Source organism: Arachis ipaensis, chromosome B05, assembly GCF_000816755.2.
Source record: "Arachis ipaensis cultivar K30076 chromosome B05, Araip1.1, whole genome shotgun sequence".
NCBI lineage: Eukaryota > Viridiplantae > Streptophyta > Magnoliopsida > Fabales > Fabaceae > Arachis > Arachis ipaensis.
In genome coordinates, this window is record NC_029789.2 from 22,789,404 (window position 1) to 22,795,474 (window position 6,071).

Here is a 6,071-nt window from a genome sequence, read left to right on the forward strand (position 1 = left end):
TTAGTCTCAAGTCTTTTCTTGGTAGACTTTATATTCTAAAGTACCCAACTTTTATTTATTTCATTTAGTACATGCCTAACTACAATAAATATATGTTGGTTACACATGCCTAACTTTTGTTTAATGCATGGTGAACTCGGACAAAATTTATATTTTAAATTAATGTGAGGGCAAATCACAATAATAAACTAAGGGGAGCAAAATTTTACACGAATCAACCAAAACGAAAGCTGCTTCATTAAATCCACCAATGCACGTAGTTTGAACCAGCTAAATTCGAACTTAATTTCTACATAATTCGAACTAGCTGGGTTCGAATTATACACAAACACACCCACACACTAATTCAAACCAACTGGGTTCGAATTATACACAATAATTCTTACACCCACGCACGCGTTTCCAAGTAATTCGAATTTGACTGATTCGAATTATTCATGGTATAATTCGAATTATGCTATTAAAAAAATTAATAATTTAAAAATTAAAAAAGTGTATATTTTATTTCATGCATTAAAAAAAAGCTAACAAAATATTTAATTACGAGACTTCTTTAAAATATTTGTGATCTATCAATTCGAATTCCATACAATACTTTTTCAGTTTTTTGTCCATTTTTAATAGCTCATGAATATTTTTTAATAAATTTTTTTAATAAATTTATTTAAATTATATTACAAAAAATATTTTATCCTATGCAAAACAATTTAAAAAAATGGCTACAAAACTGTTAGGAGTACTATAAAAATTTGTAATGTTCTAATAACTTAGGTAAATACATGCATGTACTCAAATTTTAAATAAAATACTCTGCATAGTCAATAATAATTTAGAAATGAAAGAAAATATTTTATTCCATATAAAACAATTAAAAAATATATTTTATTCTAATACAAAATAATTTTAAAAAAATGGCTTAAAATATGTTATGAGTACTATAAAAGTTTGTAATATTCTAGTGATTTAGGTAAATACATGATAAAAATATTTTTTAATAAATTTTTTTAATAAATTATTAATTTTTTAACAGCATAATTCGAATTATACCATGAATAATTCGAATCAGTCAAATTCGAATTATTTGGAAACGCGTGCGTGGGTGTAGGAATTACTGTGTAATTCGAACCCAACTGGTTCGAACTAGTGTGTACGTGTGTTTGTGTATAATTCGAACCCAGCTGATTCGAATTATGTAGAAATGGAGTTCGAATTTAGCTGGTTCAAACTACATATAAACGTGCATTAGTGAATTCACGAAGCAGTTTTCGTTTTAACTTATTCGTGTAAAATTTTGCTCCCCTTAGCTTATTATTGTGATTTGCCCTTAATGTTATATTGATGCATTATACAAATATGATTTAAAAGGGTACTGACCAAACCAATTTGTTTGGATGAAAAAAAAAGTATTTTAGTGTTGGTTTATATTAATTTTTTCAGTGAAAAAAATATTTTTTTAAAATTTATTTGAATACATTTTTTAAAAATATTTTTATTAAAAAAATAAATTATTTATTTTTTCTGAAAGCTAATAATATCTTATTTTTAAAAAATTCAGAAATAAAAGAAGTTTTTAATATTTGATTTTTCAATAAAAATAGAAAATACTTTTGTCTGCGTGTTGAAAACTTATGGATAATTTTAGTAGTTTACTCATTAAATTTTAGTATACTATTGCACAACTAAATTCATCCTTTTGAAATATTTTGAAGGATTATATATATGTACTAGTTTAAGAAAGAGTAGAGTCTCACTAACAAAAAACAAAAGAAAGGGTAGAGATTTGACTAGTTATTTAGTGTTAGTTTGGATTGGTTTTTTTAGCGAAAAAAGTATTTTTTTTTTAAATAAAGTACTTTTATTTAATTCAAAATTTATTTGGATATGTCTTTTAAAAAAATACTTTTATTAAAAAAACATAAAAACAAAAGATGTTTTTAATACTTAATTTTTTTTTAAAAAGTCTATTCAAATATGAAATAATTTTTGTCTATTAAAAAAATATTTTTAAAAAAATAAAAAAATAAATATATATTTTTTAAACTAATTCAAACTTACCTTTGTTAGGCCAAAAGATTAGCAAACTCACGAAGGAGGAACAATAACTATTGTTCTTCTCTAGTTGCTTGTGCCATAGCCTGATACTCTGCCTCGGAGGAAGAGCAAGCCACTGTGATCTGTTTCTTACTCTTCTAAGATACGAAGAAAGATCCAAGGAAGTAGTGATATCCGATGACTGAGCATCTAGTGTCCGCACACGTTGCCCAATCAGAATTAACAAAGCCAAAAAGCTTGAAATCATTCTTGGAGGGGAAGAATAACCCCTTCGTTGGTGCTTGTTTGAGATAACAAAGAATGAGCAATGTAGCCTTAAAATGTTCATCACTGGCGCAGTCGAGAAATTGGCTGAGTTTACCAACCACATACGCAATATCCGGACGTGTATTAGTCAAATAGAGGAGTCTCCTATAACACCCCACCACACAGAGTCTTATGCTTAAGTTATAAGATATAGGTAGCGAGGTATTACGACCTCTAGAAATAAAATTTAGTACGTATAGTATTGTGAAGAATGTTTATAACTATGAGCCTTTGAAGAAAAGGGATAAAACAAAACCGTTAAATAGAAAATCGCAACACTCCGATCGATAACGTAACGAACATATAAGGGATAACTAAAGCGAAACCAAAACAGGAGAGTGCCAAAGATACGAATATCAAGACTCAAGACCCAGTTTGCGAAGATAACCGGTCCCAGCATAAAAGTATACATATATAAGTATAAACATAGAGTAAGAAACCTAAGGAAAATTTCAAGGACAAGATAACAAAACCTGTTCTCCAAAACCACCTCTAAAAGGAGTCAAAATAGTATATATATACATTAGTTAGTGGAGATAAAAGTATCTAAGTGAAAACATAAAACCAAAGTAAAGTCCCGAGAATCAAGGATCTTCACTAATCCAGAAGTCTCCAGCATGCCTCAGCGAGAAGCCTCACGTCCTGCATCTGAAAACCACAAAATTCGCATGGGTGAGAACCGGAGGTTCTCAGTATGGTAACAGTACTCACATATCTAACATGTAATGTTCTGGGAAAGTCGAAAGCAATTCTAGAACTTCCACCAGATAATTCAAAGCTTATAAACAGACTAAACCATAAATAGCAACTGACTAAGGATCTTCAGTCTAACTAATACTTTCCTTTCCAATTCCTGCAGACCTCCCAACCACCAACAGTAATATAATATGGCAAACACAATTATATCAGACAAGGAGATATATAGATAGGAAGCAGGTATGCTATTTAGACAATTAGTAGGTAATATGCAGTCAATTAGGCAATTCCAAACAATTCACATAGTATGCATATGATGAATTCCTGTCCTAATGGCTGATGATATCATCTGTCGGTTATATAGCCAACCCGACAATTCCTGGTAGCTAACCATTGGACTGTCCCTTTGTCGTGCATCCCCAACTCGAGTTATACTCAATCATAAATCATAATTCATATCCAACACCCTCACTGGTGTATATTCATGGGGGCGAGCTCATCCGGAACTTTCACAGTTCCCGGCCACACTTACAACATAGGGTCAGTAGAGTATCGAGTCTCCACCTGGAGCACATGATGGCTAGCCATTGCTTTCTCCCAGGGAAACTCGTACCTCAGATAGTGAAAGTGCAACATTCACATTTCATTCAATAAGCATATATGCAATCATACTCAGCCTTAATTCAATAATAGCTCAGCCATAATACGGTAATAACTCAGCCATTCGGCTCATAATTCAATCGATAACCAGCCAATTCATTAACAATTACAGCCCTTCGGCTCATGGCATATCAAGCACTTCCACATTCATCCTCCGTATCTCATACAATGATCCTTAATCATCATTCATCATTAATTCTCCCCTTCCTTCATTCACAAGCTACCACATTTGCTAGCCCTTCTCATTGCTAGGCATATCATCAAGTTTTAAGACATAAAGGGGTGAGATCAGAGGCTTAGAAGTCTGAAATTTGGTTTTAAAAACTCAAAAATCCACTTTGGGATGAAAACAGGGTCACGCGTGCGCGTCGCCCACGCGCACGCGTGGAATGCCTCAAGACACAGCGACGAGTACGCATCCCCCCACGCGCACGCGTGGATGGGAGAAAAACCAAGTGATGCTTACGCATCAGCCACGCATACGCGTGGGTGCGTTTTGTGCCCCAGGCACAAAACCAGCACAACTCAGGCACAACTCTCTGGAATTTGGCTGGGCCAATTGAATTTGCTCATCAACGCGTATGCGTGGGCCACACGCACGCGTGGGTAGCAAAACTTTGAAAACGACGCGTGCGCGTCGGCCACGCATACGCATGGGAGTGCGTTCTGCCAAAAATTTTACTAAGTTAGAAAGTTGCATAATTCCCATTTTTAAACCCCAATCTTCCGACGGGCATAACTTCTTTGTTTCAAATCATTTTTCATCCGTTCTTTGAACGGCATAAACATCCTGAATCCAATTTCATTTCTAAATAAGTGTGGCCCAAAACGGGGATCCGGAGTCCAAGTTATACTCCGTCAAAGTATGCCCAAAAACTACATTTTCATACAAAACCACAAAGTGCTATTTTTAAAACAAACTAATTCCAACCATTTTCAAAATCAACCAAAACATACCAAAATCAACCACAAACCTCCTTAACTCATACATTGACATTTTTATTAAGACAAAACCCACCAATCTATCATTTTAACCAATCTCAATCAAGTAACTCAACTTCAAACACAATATCATAATACACATAATTTCTCATCCCAATTCCCAACAATACCATTTCCAATCAACCATCAATACATACAACCAATATCACCCTCACCATCAATATGGCTTCACCCACAATTCAACCTCAATCAATCATTAAGCATATATTAAAACATGCATATCTCTCATGCATCACCCCATCACATCATCAATATTCATAATCAAATATATGACCACACAATTTATTTCAACCATTCAAATCCTATCTTAGGGCCTCTAGCCTAAGTTTTCACACCACATTACATTTTAGATACAGGAAACTAAGACCATACCTTAGCCGATTTTTCTGCTCAACCTGGAGAACTTCCAAATCACTTTTTCACAAGCTCACCAAGCTTCAACACTTCCAAGAATAGTTTTTTATCACACCAAAGCCCTTTTCCAAGCTTTCCAAAATCTCAATTAAGCTCCAATATTCACATACACACTACCTAAGCCACAATTATCATATTCAAACATAACAACTCATTATCCAACATCATAAACCAACAAATTTCACTAGGGTTGAAAATCTTACCATACCCAAAGATCAAGGAAACAAGATTTTCTCTTATCTTTCAAGCTAGTTAGGTCCTATAACATCAAAGAGCCCAAAATCTCAATACTTTTCCCCAATAAATTCGAATTTAAGGCTGAGAAAAATGGACTAATTTCGTGACTTACATCAAGAATAAAGTAGTGGGTTTTGTAGAGCTCTTCGCAGTGAACGCGTGCCTGCAAACGGTGCGACAATCGGAGCTCTAGATCAAAAGTTATGGTGGTTTGAAGATCAAATGAGAGGTAGAACTTGGAGAGAGTGTTCTTCCCCTCCCATTCTCATTTTCAGCGTGTTTGATGCTTTAGTGAGGAGAGAGAGTGCTGTTTTTAGGGTTTTAAGTTTAGTTTGGTTGGGTCAAGGGTCAAATATGGGTCTGGTTGGCCCGTTTGGTCCAATCTTGGGCCGATTTCTACAAAATTAGTATCGAAATTCTCGTCTCAATCTCCTCTATCACATCAAGCCATAAAAATAACATTTTTGGCTTTCTAGAATAAATTCTCATTTATAAGCTAATTAGTCATTAATTAACCGGGTTTTACATCTCCCAAACAACCTTCTAAATTTTGTCAAATCTGGGAGCTTAGAGCCACTATCCTTAGCTAGTTTTCCATTGTAAGGCATAGGCACACTTGCTGGTTTTGCTTCCACCATCCCAAACTCATCAAGGAGATCCAAGGTATACTTTCTTTGGTGTAAAGCAATACCCTGAGAACTGTA